This window comes from Maylandia zebra, linkage group LG3 (genome assembly GCF_041146795.1).
Source record: "Maylandia zebra isolate NMK-2024a linkage group LG3, Mzebra_GT3a, whole genome shotgun sequence".
In the NCBI taxonomy this organism is placed as follows: Eukaryota; Metazoa; Chordata; class Actinopteri; order Cichliformes; family Cichlidae; genus Maylandia; species Maylandia zebra.
Genome location: NC_135169.1, coordinates 25,328,789 through 25,354,337, shown reverse-complemented (window position 1 = coordinate 25,354,337; position 25,549 = coordinate 25,328,789). Strand labels below are relative to the sequence as shown.

Here is a 25,549-nt window from a genome sequence, read left to right as displayed (position 1 = left end):
ATTTGGCCCGCGGGCCAGAGTTTGACACCTATGGCTTAGATCATCCGTGTCCAGCGATGTGCAGTTGGCCTTTTGAAGGACTGCACTGGAGCACGTCTGTGGTGGGAGAAAAACACCCCTCTGCAGGAGCTCCCACATTTATGGGACTACTTTATGCTGCCTGATTTATGCTTAGCAATCATGCTTTTTTTTTTTCTCCTTCAGGAACCACAGGGACAGATTGTGTAATGGAAACAAACTGTGTTAAGCTCTAAGTTGGTAAAGTTTGGAAAATTCACTGCTTTCCAAATGATTTCGCTGATTGCTGGGATGTGCACTGTCTTTCCAATCTTTTAAACAATGTCCTGGGAGGAGGTGTGGCCTCCCTTGAAAACCTGTACACGAGCAGTATTTCCCTCACTTATTGTTTGGCTCTGTCTCAAATAGAGCGTGACTCATCGTAGGACATTTTAGGATTTAGTGACGTCAACAGACACATCTATGTGTACATGAACTGGCTTTCAGTACAAGGTGACACATGAAAGTTTGACTAACAAGTTTAAGTCACGGTTGTTTGTTGTGAAACTCTAACAAGTCTAACTTTATTTAAGCTGAGCTAAAATTCATTATTGATATGAAGCTATTCATTCAATCATTCACAGCATTGCTTAAAGTAAAAACCATTCATGGGAGGTTTTGATGGCAGACGGGCATGCTGGGAAATATTTTTCTTCTTTCTGACCTTTCACCCTTTGATTTGTCGAAGTCATAGCCATCAACCTGTTGTCTGGCTTTGTCTCCTTCTCCTGTTTGTTTCTTAAATCAGTTTTTCCAAATTTCCATTTGACTATTTCTTTTGTTTTGTTTTTGCAGGCTACTTTATTTATTTGTTTGTTTCATTTGTTATTTAAAAATAATATTGCCAGATTTCTGGAGAAGGGGCAAAGGGACACTCAGGAAGACATGAAAACATGACACAAACATTCAAATCTCAGATGTTTCTTAGCAGAAAAGCTGAGATTTATGTCCTATAAAACTCACAGCATCACAGCAGAGGTCGCATTGGTGTAGAAACCGCACGCACGCACGCACGCACACACACACACACACACACACACACACACACACACACACACACTTCAGTTATCCGATGAACGTCCCTCTGTCAGGGCTCCTCTCAGTGAAAGGTGTCGTCTCCAGGTCACTGGCAGGTCCTCCATCAGCGCCTCCAGGTGTGGATCCTGATCTGCAGGACTTCCTCCTCCAAACCAACCACACAGCAGCAGCAGCAGAGAGCAGCAGGGTTATGAAGGCTGTGTTGACGATGGGAGTTTTCGTGTGTGTCTCTGCTTCACGTGGGGGCTGCAGAGAGACAAACATGAAATAATGTGAGACCCACTGCGCTGACTCAGCAGCTGTGATGTGCTTCAGTGTTTAGCAGAGGTGATGCTGGTGTTGGTGCTCCTCTCACTGACCGTCACTCTCACAGCTTCAGCGTGTGGTGTGAGCTCTCTCTTGTCTTAGGAGAGGCGTGTCCCTCTGGTCTCATGTTACAGTCTGTGAGGCTTAACATGAGTTTGAAACTTGGGTTATTTGGTTGTGTGTGGGTAATAAAGGAACTGTTTTAACCACTTCCAGAGGCCTGTGGTAAAAATTAGGACTACACTTGATATCATTTCAGGTCCTTTCTGCTTTGTTTTTTTATTGTTTGCTCTTTTTGGGTGCTCTCATTTCCACACCGCTGATTTTACAGAGACCATAATCAAGTGTTATTATGTCAGCGGGCTTTGAGGAAATAATTGTTGGCAATGCAAAGCTGGAGCATTTCTTGTCTCATAAAGCTCGTAAACTATGGTAACAGGGATTGTAACTAAAGGATTTATAAATAAAAAATAAAATAAAACATGACAAAAAAAGCGTATCACAGCAGAGGTCATGTTTGTAAAAAAAAAAAAAAAAAAAAAAAATCAGCTCTGACTGATTTTGATAAGATCAGGGACGGGCAGAGTGTAACAGTTGGTGAAATGTTAGTATTTGACCACTAGGCTTAGCTCTTGTAATGATAATGTAATTAACGCATTTTATTTTGTATGTTTTATTTTTATGTTGAGCAGAAACATTTTCCTTTTTTTGCATACCGGATTGGTGTAAAGTCAATTTGATACAAGGAAAATAACCGGTTAATTTTTTGAGTATAAGGTAAGGGCAGAGGTCACTTCCTGTTTTGGGAAGTAAGGTCAGAGAAGCTGCTCATAGTGAATGTCAAAGAAGAAATAAATCCTAAGTTCCACTTACACCGGTTTGTCTACTTGCAGGCCAAAGTGTTATGTTTGTTTATATTTTGTGAATTTTATATTGTAATATGTTTTAATGCTGAAATATAATTTTCTTGTACATTTGTATTTGTACCTGTGTACGTTAAGAGAAGCACAGTAAACATCAGTAAAGAAGAACTCTCGTGTCTCTCGTGTATGTGTACAAGCCGGCATACAGAGAGACTTTCCAACACACTATTACTGAACAAGACTCACAGCTAAGTAATGAATGGCAAATGTTCACAGGACACTCACTGTTCACTTGACTGTGAGTCAAGTGCTTGACTCATAAGTAAAGATATCAAAGTTTCTTCATTTAATTTTTAAAACATATATATATATATATATATATATATATATATATATATATTTATTAATCATCATCATCACCTAATAATAATAATAATAATAATAATAATAATAATAATAATTATTATTATTAGTAGTAGTATTATTAATATTATTATTATTGTTAGTAGTAGTAGTAGTAGTATTAGACAGTGGGGTAATTTTAATTCATTTTTAATTTAACCTTTATTTAACCAGAAAGATCCCGTTGAGATTAAAAACCTATTTTCACAGGAGACCTGGCCAAGAAAGGCAGCAGTAAGTGTCTCACACTTGATTAAACACAGGCAGCAACAACACACATGCAAAAATAAAATGAAAAAAAAACATAAAATAAAATAAAATTCAATAATTCTCTCTTTGCATGGTGGTATGGCACCAGTTTGACTGAACAGTTTTATTGCTCCAGTCTCTTCATCTTCTGGTTCTCTCCTCAGTTTTCAGTCGCAAAGGAAAACAATCCCAGCTGTTAAAGCTGCTATTTTAAGGACTGTGATCCATGTCCAGTGAGAGGACTCTGATGGCTGCAGAGGGCAAGAAAATGGAAATCAGACATGTTAGTAAGTGGAAGTTTCAGTTTCAGTCCTGAATTCATTTGAACAGAAAACCAAAAATGGCACAGTTCAAAGCTCAAGGTATGATGAGATGTATCTACGTGACCTGACTATTGCATTTCCAGAACATGTTTTAACTGTAGATCTGCCTGTGTTAGAGAGCCTAAAAGGCTGCTAATAAGAGGAGACGCTAATAATATAGTTATTTCCTTTTTCACTTCCTGTGGTTGTCTTTATGTGCCCTGGTTTACATATGAGTGGGGAGATTCATGGTCATGTGTGTCATATTATTGTCAACACACACAGTGAGCACAGTGACACATTTCAAATCCAGTGCATTTGTTACAATAAGGGATTATTACCTGTTATAACATTCTGTATCATTGTTTGGTATGGTAATATGTCTTTGAATAAGACCAGACTTAGTAATCTGGTTAAAGGGGCTGTTTCGATTTCAGGGAGGTCTCGGGTCCAGCATGTGGACTTACAGGCAGGTGCTGAGGAAGACGACCTGTGTCATGTTATGTTCAGACCATCCTCTCTAATGATTTTCAGCTGCTTCCCTCATGTCGTCAGTATAAAGTGCCTGCAGTGAAGACAAAGAGACATAGAGTGTCTTTTGTATTTGCTGCTATAATCATGGTTAATAACACTAAACCATAAGGGTTGTTGCCATTGCACTTTTTTGATGATAAAATTTGGTCTGTTCTCTCTGGGCTTTGTGTGTGTGTGTTGTGTTTGTTTGTTTTTATCTCTCTGTATGGATAGAGATCAAATCAATTTCCCACTGGTGACAATAAAGTCACCATTGACCGTTGATTTTTTCTCTCCCCACATGTTCACAGCTATAGACTAAAGCACTTATGTTCTTAAAAATATATGAACAGCTCCCCCGTGTGGTTTGAAAAAGCACCTTGTCTGCTTCTAGTGGTCGGCAACACCCAAACTGCCCAGAAAACACTGGGAGCCGCCAATTTTTGAGATCTAAAATGAAGATAACGCTGCATATATTGTTTGATTGTTTGATGTTTAAGCTTTGTATAAACAACTATAATGTCCTGCTTATGAAATCCATGGAGTACTACAGAGAAAATTGCATTTAAATTATGTAATGAATGCATTTTGAACATTATGAACTCTTAAAAAATAATAACAACGAAGAAACACAATGAGTTAAGGCTAGCGCCAATCTCTCTCTTAAGTTAAATACTTATAATTTGTTGGCCCAAGTTACGTGGAGCTGCAGTATAAGGATGAAAGAGCTGCATGTGACTCGGGAGCTGTGGGTTGTCAACCTGTTATAGACTCAATTGTGGTTGTGGTTTGTGGTTTTCATTCAGTTCTGTGGACAAACTCATTTTGCTGCATAAATGAAATGATCTAATAATTGATTTGTGCTCTTGATTCTCTGTAGTTTGGCTTCATATTAATTTCTATCTATTGTAAAATGAATAATGTTCTAATAATATTCCTTCCTCCGTGAACATGACGACACATGTCTGTCCCGTAACAAAATGACTCAACTATGATGGAGCTAAAAAATACTGAAGTCTGGTTACAGCTGCAGATGTTTCACTCTGAGTGACTCTCAGATTCTTCATTTATGTTCATCTTTGGGAAGTAAAGGAGTTTTTGGTTTGGTTATACTTTAGTGTTTTACAGAAAACACACATGTAATTATGTAATGCTGCAAGTACACACTTTAGACTATTAAACTCATTTATTCATGTAAAGAGAAGGACTGCATTTAGACTGAAGGCACCAAAGAAGACACTGGAGCAACCAAAGAGTTTATTTAGAGACAGAATGAGTAGAAATACAAAGGCAGATGGATAAAATGTAAAAGTCATGCAAACTAAAGATAAAATAAAAATCAAAGAAGAAATGACAGACTATAACGAGATATGACTGTCCTGTTAGAACACATTTCTTGTGACAATGAGTCTGAAAAACTTTAATGTTTCTAAGCTTCACACTTAACATCCCAAAGCACATTCAGAGTAAAGCTGGTACTTCTAACTTCACACCTGGATGTTTTTAGACACTGAAAATGAGAAATGTGTAACGGGTGGCAGCCACTGATGAACTGAAGAGGAGGAGGAAGGTCCGTGTGAATGCATCGGGTGTGGATGTTGCACAGCACCACTGATTTCATCATCCAGTCCACAAAGTCGAGGAGCCAAAGATCCTCCTCTGTCAAGCTGACAGCAGCTCAGGTTTGTTGTGGTTTCTAAGGACAGAATTTCAGAGAACAGGAAACATATATTCAGTTAAACTCAGACACAAGTGGACACTGTGGTGTTCACATTTCATTGTCATGTGTAAAAGGGAGGGATGCTTACCGACGCAGGCGGTGGAGTGGATGTCCCGTTGACTGTTAGCCTCAAAACAGCTGCGCACCGTTTCCCTCCACCCTGGATGTAACAAAGATAATCTCCTCCGTCTTGCTTCTTAGCCCATGTTACGTTTGGGCAAAGGTGTCGTTCAGGGGACACAGAGACTTGGCCATCAGCACACGTGTTTCCTTCGTCTGTGGTGGAATTCTGCTTCCCGTTTTTCACACACTGCACAGGAAACATAAATTTAGTTAAACTCAGACGTAAGTGGGACCTTTCAATGTCACGTGCAAAAAGGAGAGATGCTTACCGACGCAGGTGATGAAGTGGATGATCCGGACCTTGTGTTGTTAACCTTTAGCCTCACAATGGCTACACACCACCGTTTCTCTTCATACTGGATCTCACAAAAATAATCTCCCTCATCTTGCTTCTTAGCCCGTGTTATGTTTAAGCCAAAGTTACGGTCAGTTGATACAGACAGTTGGGCATCAGCAGACTTGTTTCCTTCGTCTGTGCTGCAATTCTGCTTCACCACATTTTTCCCATTTTTCACCCACAGCATAGATCTATTGCTGCAGGTAGGTTGAAAGAAGCATGGGAGGATGGCATTTTGTCCCTCGTTGACTGTTACATTAAAGGGAACCAGAACATCACACAGAAAGGTGGCCTTTAAGGAGGAGACCACGACAAAGAGTTGCAGAGGTCGGGCCATCCTGAGTCTCTGTCCTTCTGAGTGGAGCAGGGGAAGAATGGATTAATATAACCTAAAGAAAGTGATCCTCCTCTACGCACCAGCCCATCTTTACTGGCGTCTGATTGGCCATCAAATCCTTGAATGTAAAAAAAAAAAAATCAGCTGCATGAACATAGTCAACTTGAACATTGGGATGCAGTCAAAGCAGTGAAATGATTATCAGTCACTTTCCTGTGGTAAGTTTCAAATTTGGAGGCAAACGTCATCCTCAGCAGTAAAATTCCCTCCCGGCAATTACAACCTCAAAGCTGGACGGCCCACGCCGTTATCATCTCTTTCCACATCACACGACGTGCCAATGATCACTGTGTTATGTTTTTGTGCAGACTCAATTTCTTAAAAATATAAGTTATGATACTTTTTTCCCATAAGATCTAATACAGTTGCATTGAAGCTTCATTTTAAGACATGATTAAATCATGTTATCTATGGATCCATTGAGCCATTTTCTGCTACTTATCTGAGGCTGGACAAAGAAGCCTAAGCAGAGAAGACCCAACTCATCTGGAACAACACTGAAGCATTCCCAGGCCAATCAAAAGGAATAATTTCTCCAGAGTGTCCTGGGTCTTTCCTCGGGGCTCCTCCTGGTTTAACATGCCCAGAACACCTTACTTAGGAAGCCTCCGGGAGACATCCTATTCAGATGCCTGAATCCTCTGCTGACTGCTTTTGATGTGGAGGAGTATGGGGCTTGGAGTTCCTCTCGAATGAACCAGCCACCATGTGGAGAAAGCTCATTTTCCCCTCTTCTTTGATGAGACATTCAGCATCATCTGCAAAAAGCAGAGATAAGATCCTTAGACCGCCAATGTGGAAATCTATTGCTACTTAGCAATCCATAGAAATTCGAATCATAAAAGTTATCAACTGAAACAGTGAGAAAGGGCAAACCTGGAGAAGTGCAACAATCACCAGAATGAGTCCATCTTATTGCCAGGGGATAAAATTCTCAGTTGTACAGATGCAAAATGGCTCCTAGCTATGGACCAGATACCTCATGCCCTCTAAATCACCTCCTACTCCTCCAGAATGACAACTACATTTTTGGGAAAATTTTGTTCTGATGCTCCTGAAATTGAGGCAGGTATTCCTTAACCCAAAGTTTCTAGACATATCAAATACATGCTGCACTTTTTTCCAGCCACACCGACTGGGATGGTGGTTCTTATCTTTACCAGACATGGTGTGCCAAAAAGATATCACACTCCTCAGCATGCCAGGGTATTTTAAGACCGCATACATTTGTTTTTTTTGAGAACAGTGAAGTGGAACATATAAAATACATAACCCCCAAACTGATGAAAACTAATCATAAATGAACCATTCACTATATTTCAAAAATATTCTCTCACCCTTCCAAATCATTGAATCCAGGCCTTCCAGTCACTTGCATGGTGCATAAAATCAAGCGCCCGGCATGCAGACTGCTTCTACAAACAACATTTGTGAAAGAACAGGTTGCTCTCATTCAGCTCTTATTGTTATTATAACAACGTGGAAGTGTCTGGGAACGACAGTAACTGAGCCATAAAGTCATGGGCCACATTAAATCACAAAGCAGATGCCGATGTGCATAATGTACAGAGTTCACCAACTTTTCTCATAGTCAGTCACTACAGACCTCCAAACTTCAGTGAACTTGAGACTAGCCTTACATCACCAAGTGCAATACAGAGCATTGGATGCAGGGGTGTAAAGTATGCCATCACTGGACTCTAGAGCAGTGGAGATATGTTTTCTGGATGAGTCTGTGTTTGGCCATTGCCAGGAGGTGATATTTCTCTGATTGCATTGTGCCAAGTGAGAAGTTTGGTGGGACTGCATTTCCCTCAGTTCCATTGAAAGAAACTCTAAATCCTTCAGCATACCAAGACATTATGGACATTTTCATGCCCCCAACTGTGTGGGAACAGTTTGGGGATGGCCCCTTCTCCCTCCAACACCTCTGGACAAAGATGAGTTTGGTGTGCAAGCCAGATCTTGATCAGTGTCTATCCTTCCTGAATAATGGTCAAAGAATTCACATAAACACATGTAAACTTTGTGGAAACCCTTCCTAGAAGAGATGAATCTGTTATCTGTGCAAAAGGTGGACCAGCATCATATTAAACCCTCTAGATTAGAAATGGGAGGTCAAGTTCAAATGAGTCAGACAAGCAAATGTGCTTTACTTGACTGTTTTTTTAATTAAACTTATTGGAAGAAGAAAAGACCCTAAGATGTATGTTTTTATTGTTATCGTAATGATGTCAAATGTTTAATTTGTGGTTTAGAAACCTGCCAAGTCATGAGAAGCTATACACTCTGGTGACCCCTTATTAGGAAAGTAATGATTTACAGGAACCTTTGTAGGCTATTGTATGGTATCTTTAATTGATAAATGTATGTTTCCTATATGATGAGGAATCCCAAATCTTCATGTTTTCCACTAGCAGCGTTTAACACAGCTTACATCTGTGGATGTCATGTGGAGGGAAACCTCGGTGTATGGTGGAAATTGAACGCTAAAGGATTTCAGCTCTACTATAATGACTACAGGCTGCTGTAAGCAGGTTGTAAGAAAAGCAGCAGCATTCCTTGGCTTTTTCCACTCAACGCCACTACCCTGTCATTCTGCCTCCGGTAATCACACAGGTCATAAAAAGACAAACCATGTTTATTGTTTTCTAGATTTACAGCCAAGCCCAAAGACTGTAAAGAGGTGCCAATATGTCCAGGAAGAGTTCATTTCCAAAAACATTACAGCACAAGGTGTTACCATAGTATTTGCATCAACACACAACTGGAATCTCCATGACTGCATTTGAATATACTTAAAATTGACCAATTACTCCATTTGTTTTATAGTTGTACATAATTTTTGCACATCTTCTCTGTAGCAGATAACCAGAACAGTCTTTGGAAGATTTTTAGAGCCATTCATTTAAAAATCCTTTTAGCTGTTTGAATGTTCTGGATGACTTTTAGAGGTTTTGCTTCTGCTTTCAATTTACAACTCATAACTTTGTTGGAGCATTTTCTCATTTTTAACAAGAGTAAAGCTCAAGATAAATGCAATGTCACATTTATAGAATACTGATGGGACTAGATACACACTGCACTGCTGTGCAGGTTCAATGGTTATCCTTTAACCACCTTGGTAGGTTTTGCCATTCAACATTAGGGATGGGTACCGATTCTGACATAAACGGTAGTAACCAGACTGAAAAGCAGCGCACATTTCGGTGCTTTATTTCGGGGCTTTTCCCTGACATGTCATACACTTTGGATTCTAGCCAAACATTTTACCTTTCCAAGGATAGTAGGCGGGCCCAGGTACGTATGTTCTTTTAGAGCAGAGCTGCAGATGAATGTTACTGACAAATACTAATATAATGGAAAACCAAAATACTTACCACTCAGCTGTGATGGGAATAACGGCGTTACAAGTAACGGCATTACTAACGGTGTTACTTTTTTCAGTAACGAATATTCTAACTAATTACTCTTTCTTACAATGGCGTTACCGTTGCTAACAAGAAAATGCGGTTGTGGTCCCGTTACTGTTTTTCAACAAATAGACGGTTAAAGCTGTCTTCAGCTTACCGGGTCTTATATCAGTTGCACGAAAGTAGCTGTCTACATAAGTAAATAAGTAATAAGTAATCTGGGCGCTACGGCTTTAAGCAGCTGGGTGCTCACATGCAGTTTTGTCCACACATGTAAACGCTAAAAACGAAATTTTGGCCAATCAGAAGTCTAGAAGCCTGGGAGGGAAAGATTAAACAGGGTTTTGTAACCTCACAAAACCTTAAGTACTTATGAAAAGTTTTTCTATTTTTCTAAAAAAGGCAGCTTATTTTGTGTTACTTTCCAAGTACCTTCATCATTTCAAATGTTATTAACTAAAGACAGTACTTTGGTTGGTGTAGACTCGCAACTTAGGAATGAACAAAATGCATACAGCATACATAATTTAATTTAAAAAATCGATTCAAAACCAGCGTCAGGAGTCGGATCGTGAGAGTGTCTGTGTTGAATGTAGAAGTCCACTCTGACGCCTCTGTCTTTCTAAATGGAGGAACAGTAACTGCATGTAGTGCTGTGTGATATGGAAAAAATATTTATCACGATATGAATTATTTTATATCATGATAACGATATATATCACGATAAACCACTTGACCTGTGGTCATTTAAAAGTACGCAGTCTGTAAACAGCAAGTGCCGAGGGTGCAGTCTTTGTTTTGAGTTACCCTAAAGTATGACGCAAATCCGGGTGCACGTACAGCAGCAGCAGTTCGCAAACCACAAGACGGAGTTTCTTTGCGACAAATATCATTTTTTTTATACTTTATTTTCTCTTGCATAAAGTAAGAGCATGTATAGTGAGAAGACAACACTAATATATTTGCCACAGGCTATTTAACCCTTTAAGACCTACCATAGAAACAAGTCCGCCCGAGCTTATCTTTATGTTTTTACATGCTGTAGTGCCATTTGTGGGAGCATTTCAAGTTTCCATATATCAATACAACCGTTATAGCCCAAATTTTAATAATATGTATGCATTAAGTCCATAATAGCTACATAAATTGCAAAAAATTGTAGTTTAATAAACTACAAAAAAAATGAAAATCGTTTTTGTTTTTTTGTTTTTTTACATATATTTCTAGTTAGAAAAAATTAAGAGGTGTATCTCTCAAAACTGTAAATACAAAATAGTTTCCAACCACGAGAAATTTATTTTGAGTGTCTTCATAGTTTTATTTTTGAGATACACTAATTTTTATATACACTACAGGAAAAATGAAAATAAATATTATAATGCATGAAAATAAACTATTTCCAACAGTGTAATTTGAGTTCTAAGCATCCCAGAAACGATACAGAAAAGCATAAAGTCAAACATGACTTTTAAAAACACCAACATAGGCTTATAAGGCCCTTTCGCGAAAATGACGTCACTTCTGGTTTCGGGCAGGTAATGGCGGACATGCGATAGTTCACGCTGACGTATATGCCAACATAGGAAGTGTTATGAACATCGGCAAAGCGTGTTTCTGGAATATTATGTTTTTGTTACTGCAAGTTTGGAATATTATGTTTTTTTTGCTGCAAGTGCTTCTTATTCATTTTTTGCAAAGCTATATGTGGAAGGAAACCATGACCTAGGACAAGCTGATGGCATAAGATGTAAGTACAACTCCTCCGGTTTCACACGCAAAAAAAAAAATTATTGCACTAACTTACGTGGTTCCAGTTCTACAGGGATTTAAAAATAGTTAGGTAAAACAGAGTGTACCTGCTCCGACCGGTTGTAAAGAGTTAATTATATATTTTATGTAATAATTTATAAAATTTGGGTTAGAAACGATAGAAGACAATTGGCACGATAGACACTTTTCTATCGTCCACACAATATATATCGTCATATCGCCCAGCACTAACTGCATGTGTATATATGTAAGCGTGTAAAAAGTGAAGATAGTAATATTAACAGCAACAGTATTTATTTATTGTATTAATCCCATGTAAACAATAATGTGGCGCACAGCGTGACATCAAAATCGCGTGACTAAATCTCAGTTTTCCTTGTCCACACGTGAACGCAAAAACTGAGTTTTTGAAAAGCTCCACCCTGGCAGGAGTTTTTAAAAATCTCCATTTTCAGTGACCGAAAACACCATTTATGTGTGGACAATGGTGCAAACGCATTGAAAAATCAGGGTTTTCAAAAACACTGACGCCAATAGCTGTGTCTGGGCCCAAACTCCGCTGCAGTTCCCTGAGCCGAACAAACACTGCAGCATCACTGAGAGTCTAAATTCTTTCATCTGTAATAAAAGGATTGGTGTGGCTGCTCTACCAGGTGTAACAATTAACTTTAACTTCCAGGCATCCACGAATTTATCAAATTTAACAGAGATAGAAGTTAGCAGGGAGTTAGCTCACTAGTCTCCACCTAAACATGACATATCACGTTCTGACTAGAGATGGACCGATCCGATATTACGTATCGGTATCGGTCCGATACTGATGTAAATTACTGGATCGGATATCGGAGGGAAATAAAAAATGTAATCGATCCATTAAGTATCAAAAAAGCACCTCACAAAACTTGTGACACGGCGTAACTCGGCTAATAACCATAGCACCTCGGAGCAGTGTGCTCATGTGATAGAGCAGCTGTGTGTATTTTTAGCCTCACTACGAAACCAGCATTTCATCTCAGATAAAGTTATCCCAGAGAGAAGTAAAGCAAGTGTGTAAGTTCATCTCTGAATGTTTGTAAAGCATTCCTGCATTAACCGATATATGGAGCGACTGCCTCTTCTTGCTGCTACTTCAATCGTGAAACTGCTTAATGATCAGCTGATCGGCTTTTCTGTCATGAGTCCGTCTCTCTTGTTTGTTTTTGGCCCACTTTGCGCCGGAAAGAGGAAACCAGCGGCTGAACAACAGCAGCACGTTTAACCTTCATAAGCTGTTGTTAGAATTTATTTAATATTACTTTCTACACCAGGATCTTTTTCTACGTAGCTGACGGCTGTAACTGTGCAGGGGCGGATCTAGCAAAGTTTAGCCAGGGGGGCCGATAGGGCATTAACAGGGAAAAGGGAGCACAAAGACATACTTTTCATTCTTATTCTCATTTAAAATGTCTCGCTTTTAATAAATAAGTGTTGTTTCATTATTAACTGAGGGTGCAAAAGTGATGTAAAATCAATGTCAGATTTCAATGTTGATTTAACAGAATTACCTCATATTGATTTAACATCATTTCAATGTCTTCTTGCTATCTTAGTCTGCTCTTAAGCAAACACAAGTACATTCACAACTAATTTCAAAGCCACAAAATCACCGGCAAACACAGCCTGGCAACCAAAAATCCCTCACGGTGATGAGTCACATCGGAGACCGAAAACCACACCAACACTGCAAACCATTACTGAAGTGAATATTCTGTATAACTCCCCTTTTCTGTTTCCTGTTCATAAAACTGTTGCTAAAGAGTGACCAAGGGTTAACTGTCACTATATTTTTGCATTAGCGCTGGGTGGGTTGCACGCTGCTGTAATGAGCACAGCAGTGAATTCCCAAGGTAGATAAAAGGGTCTGCATTGAACAATCAAAAACTCTACCAGCTATGAACAGTAATTAAAAAGTTCTTGCACCTTTCCAAGTTGATGTAGACACAGCAGCCACGATCACAAGTCTTACCGCTCAGAGCTGCATTTCTACCACCAAGACATGCAGTGAGCCATGTAGCTGTCCAGAACTCTGTCACTGATCCATGTTTCTGTGAAATCAAAGATGCAGCAGTCCCTAAATTTCCACTGAGAGACCGGTCAGAGGGTTTACTCTGGGGTTTTTTTTTCTCATCTTTGGTCTGCATGCCAAATATCCTTGGGCAAGATACTCAATACTTAAATATAAACTTTATCTAACTGCATAAAGGGTGAGGTGGTTTCATGCATGATAATAACCCAGTTTACTGCAGTAAAGACAACAAATGCACATCCACACTGACATTTGATCATAACTAAGATGTGTCATAAATAAACAACACATATATGATAAAAAACAGACTAGGATTTAAAAGCCAGAATGAAACATTTTATAGCAGTTACATACCAGTTAATAAAAAATCAATTGCAGCTCCAAGGGGGTTTTCGAGTCTGTTTGTCCAGTGTGTTGACATGTTGTATATACAGCCGGACAGAAGAGCTTCAACTCCTTCGATAAGAGGTAGCTGGAATCACCCTTCACACACTGGCACTTTTTCTGTGAAATAATAAATAATAATAAGAAAAAAATCCCATAAGGGAGCACATTAAGCTATGATAGGTGTTATGAATAACTGAAGCCCAGAGTGAGCCCACCCAACAGACTTTCACAACATTTAACAGTGTTTCACAGGGGTATAACCCACCCACTGCTGGCCATGGGGTCTGTCCACAGTAGCATGTGCAGGGGTGGATCTACAGACATTTTCTCAGGGTTGCATGGAAATCAAATGGAGTGTCAAAATCAAAGCATTTTTTCCAAAACAACAACAGCAAAAACATGCAGGTGTTACATGTGGTTAAAATGATTCAAATGCAATATGTATACACATTTCATATAAATACAGTCTATAACTTAATTATTTTCTGTGGCCCATATAATTACCTGCCTGTCTAGTCTACTTTCGGACTTTCAGTGTGCCTCCCAAGTTTGTGATCTGTGCACTTGGTTTGTTTATAATAGTGGCCCGGAAAACAGGACCCAGGGATCTGGTCATTTAAAAGGGTGGAGAAAAGTGTAAGAGCTATTTATATGTATGTAAACTTTTATACATCTGTAGTGTTTCAGAAAGGGTTAAAAAATAATGTTCACAGTTTATAATTTTTAAATGCAATATATTTTATTTAAGTAATTTAGCAGGTGCAAAGCAAAAGCTGAATCAAATAATCATATAGCCAAATTAATTGCACTATACTAAAATCTAATCTACTCTGAGCTAACGCTGGTTTCCAATACTAATGTTGGGGTGAAGGAGAGAGAGGAGGGTGGACACACTCGGGCCACTGGTGCATTTATCTCCCTTCTGTGTGATACAGTCCAACAGAAAAGCAGTCAAGTGGTCAAACAAGGTAACATTCCAGCATCGATACAGACAGAGAAACTCTGAGCCCCAAGGAAAGAGTCGTTCAGCGTCTAAAGAGATCCAGGTGTTATTCTGTTCATTTAATCTTTAGGTTTTCCTTTCTCAAATATTCAGTTTATCCATGTTAGCATGACTTTTGCATTTTATCCATCTGCCTTTGTATTTCTACTTATTCTGTCTCTAAATAAACTCTTTGGTTGCTCCAGTGTCTTCTTTGCTCCCTTCAGTCTAAATGCAGTCCTTCTCTTTACATTATCAGGAGCTGTTTAGCTGCTCTATCACAGAGCCTCTGTCCACACAAAGGTTACACATGAAAATTTAATCACACCAACATTTAATAATAATAATAAGAATAAGAATAAGAATAAGAATAAGAATAAATAACAATAATAATAATAATAATAATAATAATAATAATAATAATAATAATAATAAGTGTTTTCGGTGAACATAATGACAAACCACAAGAGCTATTATTATTATTATTATTATTATTATTATTATTATTATTAATAATAATAATAATAATAATAATAATAATAATATTCATTAAATTAATAATGTAAAGCAACTTTCAGTGTTTTAGGATTTCATGGAATCAGTATTTTGTCTCACATTTTTGAAGAGGAGTTTAAAAATGAATTTCAGATGTAAACTGGAAGCATGAACTTAACATTACAAGGGAAAATGGCCCAGCACTGACTTCAGTGAACGAACCTAATAAACAATTTAATAAAATACTCTCAACAGTTCATTTCCTTATTTTAACGTTTACTAATTTCTGCTGCCCAGAATTTTCTTCCCCTGTTAAAACAAGTTTGCAATAAAGAGCCAACCAGAGAACAAATATTTCATATTTGAATTTACTTATTTTTTATTATTTAAAAGTGAAATCACCCCTAATTTCCTTTGTTCTGTTTGTCTTTACTGCAAAGTTCCTTCATGTATAATGTCTCAGCACCAGCAGCACAGTCCTGATGTTTACATCACTTACATCAGTGTGAGACTGAAGAGACAGAAGACAAAGATAAAAAACAAATAAACTGTTGCTGAGCTACACGTTGCACAGATGTTACTGTTAACTGTTCATGTCACTGATACAGCCTTGAGTAACTCCAGAGTGTAAACACTAAATCAAAGCTGAGAGAAAAATAAATACATCTTAAAAAGGCAGTTACATGTGGTCACTGCTCGGACACGAGCACTCCTTAACAAACTAGCTCAAACCATGCAGGGAAATCTTATAATGTTGCCACGTACCTTTTAATTAAAAACAAAAAAGAAAAACTCAGGCAAATGCATTGTTTAAGTATCAGGTTTCTTTATTGCTGATATCAATGTTAATACAATAATCTACTCATGTCTTCCTAGTCAGGATTCCTTTGATCAGTTTCTGAAAATATCTGCCCCCCTTCTTCCTGAATAAAATGTGTTAGAAATGTCCCCAACCTTCTTCTTCTTCTTCATTCTTCCCGTTTAAGGTCACCACTGCGGATAATCTCCATCTCGCTCTATCCCAGCATGCTTCTCTGCCACACCAACCCTTTGCATGTCCTCCTTCACTCCATCTGTGGTTCTCCACTGTGGCCTTCCACAAGAAATGACAACATTTTAAACTCTGCACCTTCAGCTATTCCTTCTGTTTTTTTCTATATGTCACAGTGTCCAAACCAAACATCGCAGCAGCTCTCACCATCTTGTAAACCTTCCTTTTGAATTTTGGGCATGGAGCATAAAAATCATTGCTGACTTAAACATACAGACCTTCAACAATGAGAAAACATGAGTCCTTGTTTCCTTTTATAAGTATTTGAGTCAACACAGTGTGGCAATGTGACCACAAGACAGAGCTTGAGCAGAGTTGCTATTGTGTATTTCCTCTGTTTGTCAATTCAATTCAATTTTATTTATATAGCGCCAAATCACAACAAAAGTCGCCTCAAGGTGCTTCGTAGATACAGAGAAAAACCCAACAATCATATGACCCCCTATGAGCAAGCACTTTGGCGACAGTGGGAAGGAAAAACTCCCTTTTAACTGGAAGAAACCTCCGGCAGAACCAGGCTCAGGGAGGGGCGGCCATCTGCTGCGACCGGTTGGGGTGAGAGAAGGTAGACAATAAAAGACATGCAATGGAGGAGAGACAGAGGTTAATAACAGATATGATTCAATGCAGAGAGGTCTGTTAATACATAGTGAGTGAGAAAGGTGACTGGAAAGGAAAAACTCAATGCATCATGGGAATCCCCCGGCAGCCTACGTCTATTGCAGCATAACTAAGGCAGGATCCAGGGTCACCTGGTCCAGCCCTAACTATATGCTTTAGCAAAAAGGAAAGTTTTAAGCCTAATCTTAAAAGTAGAGATAGTGTCTGTCTCCTGAATCCAAACTGGAAGCTGGTTCCACAGAAGAGGGGCCTGAAAACTGAAGGATCTCCCTCCCATTCTACTTTTAAATACTCTAGGAACAACAAGTAGGCCTGCAGAGCGAGAGCGAAGTGCTCTAATAGGGTGATATGGTACTACAAGGTCATTAAGATAAGATGGGGCCTGATTATTGAAGACCTTGTATGTGAGGAGCAGGATTTTGAATTCAATTCTGGATTTAACAGGAAGCCAATGAAGGGAAGCCAAAACAGGAGAAATATGCTCTCTCTTTCTAGTCCCTGTCAGGACTCTTGCTGCAGCATTTTGGATTAGCTGAAGGCTTTTCAGTAAGTTTTTTGGACATCCTGATAATAATGAATTACACTCGTCCAGCCTGGAAGTAATAAATGCATGAACTAGTTTTTCAGCGTCACTCTGAGACAGGATATTTCTAATTTTAGAGATGTTGCGCAAATGGAAGAACGCAGTCTTACATATTTGTTTAACATGTGCATTGAAGGACATGTCCTGGTCAAAAATGACTCCAAGGTTTCTCACAGCGTTGTTGGAGGCCAAGGTAATGCCATCCAGAGTAAGAATCTGGTTAGATACCATATTTCTAAGATTTTCAGGGCCGAGTACAATAACCTCAGTTTTATCTGAATTAAGAAGCAGAAAGTTAGCAGCCATCCAGGTCTTTATGTCTTTAAGACATTCCTGCAGTTTAACTAATTGGTGTGTGTTATCTGGCTTCATGGACAGATAGAGCTGGGTGTCATCTGCATAGCAGTGAAAATGTATGCTATGTCTTCTAATGATACTGCCTAAGGGAAGCATGTATAATGTAAACAGAATTGGTCCTAGCACTGAACCCTGTGGAACTCCATAATTAACCTCAGTGTGTGAAGAGGACTCTCCATTTACATGCACAAACTGGAGCCTATTAGATAGATATGATACAAACTACTGCAGCGCAGTACCTGTAATACCTACAGCATGTTCTAATCGCTCTAATAGGATATTATGGTCAACAGTATCGAACGCTGCACTGAGGTCTAGCAGGACAAGCACAGAGATGAGTCCACTGTCAGAGGCCATAAGAAGATCATTTGTAACCTTCACTAAAGCTGTTTCTGTGCTGTGATGAACTCTGAAACCTGACTGAAACTCTTCAAATAAACCATTCCTCTGCAGATGATCTGTTAGCTGTTTGACAACTACTCTTTCAAGGATTTTTGATATGAAAGGAAGGTTGGAGATTGGCCTATAATTAGCTAAGACTGCTGGGTCTAGAGATGGCTTTTTGAGTAAAGGTTTAACTACAGCCAGCTTGAAGGCCTGTGGTACATAGCCGATTATTAGAGATAGGTTGATCATATTTAAGATCGAAGAATTAATTAATGGCAGGACTTCTTTGAGCAGTTTTGTAGGAATGGGGTCTAAAAGACCCGTTGATGGTTTGGAGGAAGTAATTATTGAAGTTAACTCAGAAAGATCAATTAGAGAAAAAGAGTCTAACTTAACATCAATGGTACTAAAAGTAGCTGTAGATAATATTACATCTGTGGGATGATTATTGGTAATTTTTTCTCTAATGATAAAAATTTTATTTGTGAAGAAGTTCATGAAGTCATTACTAGTTAACGTTAAAGGGATGGTTGGCTCAAAAGAGCTCTGACTTTTTGTCAGCCTGGCTACAGTGCTGAAGAGAAACCTGGGGTTGTTCTTATTTTCTTCAATCAGTGATGAATAGTAAGATGTTCTGGCTTTGCGGAGGGCTTTCTTATAAAGCAGCAAACTATTTCTCCAGGCTAAATGATGATCCTCCAAATTTGTGACACGCCATTTCCTCTCCAGATTACGAGTCATTTGCTTTAGGGTACGTGTTTGAGAATTATACCACGGAGTCAGGTACTTCTGATCTGAGACCTTAGTTTTCACAGGAGCTACAGTATCCAGAGTCGTACGTAGTGAGGAGGTAAAATTATTATTAACAAGATAATCGACCTCTGTTGGGGTAGCGTTCAGATAGCTGCTCTGCTCTGTGTTGGTACAGGGCATTGAAGATGATAACAGTGGGTGGATTATATTCTTAAACTTAGTTACAGCACTTTCAGAAAGACATCTACTCTGATAAAGTCTACTCTCCACCGCTGTGTAATCAATTATTGTAAATGTAAATGTTATCAGGAAATGATCAGACAGGAGAGGGTTTTCAGGAAACACTGTTAAATGTTCAGTTTCTATGCCATATGTTACAGTTTTTCTCAGTCGCTTTGGTGCGTTTCTCAGAACACCATTAACATTTGCACAGCAGTTAGTGCATTTCCCAAAACAATTAGTGCAAACTGCAAAACCTAGTGGATAGCCTGCAAAAGCACGTCACATGCACAGAATTGATTATCCATACCTCAAAAGCAAGTATCCATGTCAATGAAACTGTCAGTGCCATCAAAATGAAAAGTCTTGACACCATCTTTATGAACAAGATAGTCAAATGGCATTGTCATGTTTCCACTATGACAGTTTATAATTTCAGTGTTTCCCATTTCAAAAACAATTGGTGACACCTGAAAATGCTGACGACAGCACTATGGCCTACCTGTACAGCCATCTGAAATGTGCAGTAAAGTCACTGTAGATGTTATGGGAGTCTTGGGAGTAACTGAGACACTGAATACGTACGTTTCACATTTCCATTGTGTAGAAGTGTTTGTAATCCTACAGAATTGTGCAAAAGAAAAATATGCTACAGTCACTTGTGCACTGTAGAATACATGTAAAGATAAAATCACCCATTTGGTAGAGCTGTGCACTAATGTGAACAATAAACAGCACATGTAACAGTACAGTAAATCATTCTGGCACATCCAGACGTTCCTGTCTGTCTGGCCACATATTTTCATCTACATCACAACAGATGTTATCCCTCGCAATGCAGCGAGGAAAGTATCTCCTGGAGTGGCGAATCCATCCTCTGCAGGACCCTGCTGTGATGTCGTCACATGCTGCATCCATGGCTGCTAGCAGGGCCATTTTCTCATGTGGATTTCATTTTTCTTGAGTACTCTGTCAATTGTTGAAATTGGAACAGATTCAATATTGCCAAATACCGTGTAATTCTCTATGACAGCGCTTTGTATGTCTCTCAGCTTTATTGCATTGTTTGCAATGACCATTGCACAAATGGCTTCTTCTTGCTGTGGGGTAAAAAGGGGCCCTCTTCCGCCTCCGCAAGGTTGTCTTACAATCCTATGTGGTGCAGAGTGAACTTCTTGTGAAATTGCAAATACAGTACAGTAACATGTGATGTGTCTGAGATGGCACAGTACAGTACAGTGTATTACTGTTTGCATACCTGTTTTCCCTACGGAATGTTTGAATGATTGAACTGACAGTAGTTCTTCCAATATTGGGTTGCACCCTTCGACCAGCCTCCTCCATGGTGAGGCCGTGATTGACAACATGGTCCACAATTGTAGCCCTTATTTCATTAGGAATCCGCCTATATCTGCCTCTTCTCCCTCTTCCCCTTCCCCTTCCTCCCCGCATCCTCACCCCTCTTCCACGGTGCTGACCTTCCATTTTGTGTCACAGAAGTGTAGAAATGGTACACACTAGCTCCTGCGCAGTTTATATATGCTTGCCAATTGGGGATTCACAGGATTCATCCATAATTGACAGTGAACAAGTTGTTTGTCATTGGTTACAACTAAACTTTCACACGCCTCCTCATGAGTGACAGCTGTAATTCACCCGAGATCAATTGTTCAATTTCCAGGAACAATGATACAGAAAGGTATAGGATTTGCTTGACAGATGGCCAATATTTGGCATGTGATAACTAGTTCAACAATTTTGTGTGTGATGACTCAAGCAATGGATGTATGACTATTAGTTTTATTGGGAACGACTATTCAGCATCCATAGGTATGATTACTTTTGACTGACATGACATAAGCAAATGGAAATGTCAGAAAGCAGCAGGGAAATGTATGGAAGCAACTGATTCATGTCCAAAATCATTTGCAGTTTGTTCAGAGAGAGGAGAAATTGCTACTATGATGTGCACAAATGACTGAGTGTTGTGGAGGTTGAACTAATAGTTATGAGAATTTCAATTCTGATCTGAGAAACGCACCAAAGCGACTGAGAAAAACTGTAAAACAAGATCTAGAGTGTGATTAAAGTGGTGGGTGGGTTATTTTACATTTTGAGAGAAGCCAATTGAGTCTAATAACAGATTAAATGCCATGTTGAGGCTGTCATTTTTAGCATCTACATGGATGTTAAAATCACCCACAATAATTATTTTATCTGAGCTCAGAACTAAATTAGATATAAAGTCTGAGAAATCAGACAGAAACTCTGTGTAAGGCCCAGGTGGACGATAGATGACAACAAGTAAGACTGGTTTCTGAGTTTCACAGCTGGGGTGGACAATGTTAAGCATCAGGCTTTCAAATTAATTAAAAGTATGTCTTGGTCTTTCATTAATTAATAGGCTGGTGTGAAAAATTGCTGCCACACCACCCCCTCGGCCTGTGCTTCGAGATTTCTGGTAGTTAGAATGACTCGGGGGTGTTGATTCATTTAAACTAACATAATCATCCTGCTGCAACCAGGTTTCTGTAAGGTAGAGTAAATCAATTTGTTGATCAATTATTAAGTCATGTACTAACAGAGACTTGGAGGAGAGAGACCTAATATTTAATAATCCACATTTCACTGTTTTACTCTTTGGTTCAGATGTGGATACTGTATTGTTCTTTCTTTGTAATTGTTTATGTTTAAGTTGTTTGTTGCTGGTTTTTAGTTTGTTTTTTGTCCTTTTGGGAGCTGACACAGTCTCTATGGAGATGGGTTTTTGGGGGGGGTAGCAGGAGGAGAGAAGCTGCAGTGAGGCATGTAAGACTGCAACTCTGCTTCCTGTTCCCAACTCTGGATAGTCATATTTTGGGGGGTTTAATAAATTTGTCCATATTTCTAGAAATGAGAGCTGCTCCATCCAAAGTGGGATGGATGCCGTCTCTCCTAACAAGACCGGGTTTCATCCAGAAGGTTTGCCAATTATCTATGAAGCCCACATCGTTTCTGGGACACGTCCTGCTGTATAAAACACAAACTGCTTTCATGTTTAAACTGGACAGAAAATGTTCATACTGGTGCCTTGAAGACTACAAGAATGAGATACATGTCTGTTTCTTAGCAGCCAAACACACCTGATGAGCCACACCATCCTCAGCCTCCACCTCTGCTGCCTCTCCAACTACATAGCTGAAGATGAAGATGAGCAGCATCATCGTGTCAGCTGAATACAGCACCTGCAGAGAGGGAGCACAGACATGTGAACCAGCTTAGAGCTGAGCTCAGCTTTGGACCAAAGCATAGAAAACAAGCAGTGAGAACAACAGATCAGTACAGCTTTGACCTGATGTGGGGCCTCAGATTGCTAAGATCATTGCTGAGGGATTCCCATGATGCATTGGGTATTTCTTCTTCAGTCACTTTTCTCACTCACTATGTGTTAACAGACCTCTCTGCATTGAATCATACTTGCTATTGATCTCTGGCTCTCTTCCACAGCACGTCTTTTATTGTCTTTCTTCTCTCAACCCAACTGCTCACAGCAATTGGGAATTGAGAGACCTGATGACCAGTGATGGACATTAGATCAATGTTAAAATTGGATGCAGTTTGTTTGCACTAACCAAAACAACTACCGTCTTCGTCTCATACAGCTGCCCTGGCGCCAGCTGGATGCTCGCGGCCAAAGCTGACAGGAATAACAATTCTCGCTTAGATAACAAGACTGTTGTTGTGACGATCTTCCTTCCAGGCCACCTGCATTCACCAAAGATTGACTTTTGCCTAACCAGCTGAAGGGACACTTTCTCTCGGCTAAACATGGAATTCACACACGCGTGTACACTGTTACAGACCTTCACTCCCCCCCTCCAAACGTTATGTTGTGAGATGTGACGATTCATGTGCTATGTGCTGAGGTGTTTTTTTTCTGTTCTCAGACTGATTTCCCTGTTGGAGCTCAGTCTGGGGGGAGTTCTTATTTTCTCCTCGCTTCTCCTGTTCATTTCATTTCACTACATGTTGTACTCTGTATGATTGTGTATGTGACAAATAAAGGTTGTTTGTTCGCTCAAGGCTCACTTTCTGTCAGGGGCTTTCCCGTGTTGCACAGGAGCACGTTCAGTGAGAGACTGAGATTACCAAAAAGCAACACTGACCGATGGAGGAAGTCATTTGTTAAATATCAACACTTCACCGAGTTCTTTTGATTCCTCAGAGGCATCCGATGGAAGACACACTGTTCATAGGCCATTTCACACTTTATTCTATCACAAATTTACTTCTAGAAGGGAGATGCCCACTGCATGACACAGTGCCGCGGATCTCAAAATGGTGACGCAAGCTTAACAGTTTTATTACCAGCTCTCTTATTCTAGTCTAAACAACAGTGATCCAGTAACTTTCCACTAGAAAATGGTCCCGTGTTATGTACTTTTTCCCAGACAAGTGTGAGTGAGAGTCTACAGCATTCTACCCCGCAAGGACACGTAGTCTAATGCCTTTATTTTTCAGGGCTGTGTCCACTTAATACTACACTATATAACTTTACAGCACTTATTAATAAAAAGCATAGCATTATTGAGGCACTTCAAATAATTACTTCTCAACACTCCTGCCTGTGGCCATAATAATGTATTGTTTGGAGTTGTCGGAACCATACTGAATTTCTCCAGAGAAACACACACATATGAAGTTAGAGAGAGTATGCATAGTATGCAAACAGCTACCAAACAGCCATCATAATTCGTCATACAATGAGAACAGAACAAATCAACAATTGACAATGACTCATTAATATTAAAATCTGTAACATAATGTATTGTTTGGAGTTTAGTCTGTTACTGTTGCTATTTTTACCATTTCTTTTTGGAGCAACTGTAACCCACATTATTTCCTTAGGGATTAATAAAGTATTCTGATCCTGATTGTTTCAGGATGACCCGCCTTTATCCAATCACACATCTGTTTACCTGTATCTTTTGCTCGTTTCTCCTCCTCTTCTTTTCTCTTTTTTCTAAACTGAGCACCTGATGACTTTGAACTTTTCTTGTCCATCTTCCATTGGTTTTAGTTTTACACTCCAGTATGAACACCCATCCCCCAACCCGATGATCACCACAACATAACCTAATAGACCTTGTTGGGGGAAAACTCTGTAAAAAACCCAGGAGAAATAAAGACACAATGAGACAAAGTTACTTTCTTTATCAAACGTGTACACGGGTGAGCTGCTAAGAACAACTCACACCATGCACAGTGGCTTGGTAATTTTTATAGGCACAGAGCACAGAGACAGTGAGAACAGGATAACAAATAATAAACAGATAAAATAAAACAACTCCATATATGGTGCTAGTCTCGTCAGCAGAGAGCTAGGGAAGATAAAACAATCTAAAACAATATGTCCCAGAAACAAGATGTGTTTGCTGGGAAAGTCTAAAAAGATAATTCTAAACTAATCTAACCATAGGGAGAGGGCAGACAAAAGGCATCTTTGTACATTTAAAAGAAGGTAAAGAAACATAGAATCATTTTTCCTGTAACATTCCCTCCTGTTTTAACTTATTTTAAATGTATACAACAATTGTCTGTGAAGGTTATTTATTAAGTATCTTAAGCAATTTTTTAATTTTCAAAATGTCAGCATAGCAGAAATGGAAGTCATCTGGTCTAAAGAATAAAACAAAAGAAAATAATAAAAAGAAAAACATAGTAAATGAAAATCATAGTAATTGAAATAACAAGTGGAATAAACAAGAAAAAATAATAAAACTAAAACTACAAAAAATAAAAGATAAAAACCTTATATTTTAAAACGAAAACTACAAAAAATAAAAGGATGAAAACTAAAATGAAAACTTTGTATTTAAAAATGATGAAAACTTCAAAAAATAAAGGATGAGAACTTCAAAAAATAAAAGGGTGAAAACCTTATATTGTACCTGCATAAACTACTAATGTGTTAATCAGTGCATGATCACTTGAAAAAGGCAGAAGTCATTTTTAATCACCACGTCATTCATTAGCAGTTATTACAAGTTCTCCTCTAACAGAATTGCAACGGGATGCTGTTCTTCTTTAGGCACGGCAACATAAGCAGTCATTGTAGTTGTTATCATCTTTGAAATCATTACTCTTAGACATGGCGGTGTAGCTGCTCCAGATGTGTGG

The 25,549-nt window shown here is 39.0% G+C and overlaps 1 long non-coding RNA gene across 2 annotated transcripts; it reads right to left on the bottom strand.

Moving 5' to 3' along the window:
• Positions 1-4,921: 4,921 nt before the first annotated feature.
• LOC101474575 (uncharacterized) lies at positions 4,922-22,609 on the bottom strand. Of its 2 annotated transcripts, XR_013096467.1 has the most exons (6): positions 22,513-22,609; positions 13,910-14,059; positions 7,645-7,722; positions 5,843-7,065; positions 5,539-5,760; positions 4,922-5,426 (listed from the first exon to the last, which is right to left on the bottom strand). It is a non-coding gene; the product is annotated as an uncharacterized LOC101474575 (long non-coding RNA). The 2 variants fall into 2 exon arrangements; XR_013096466.1 differs by lacking the exon at positions 7,645-7,722 and having other exon boundaries at positions 4,924-5,426.
• Between the last annotated feature and the right edge of the window lie 2,940 nt (positions 22,610-25,549).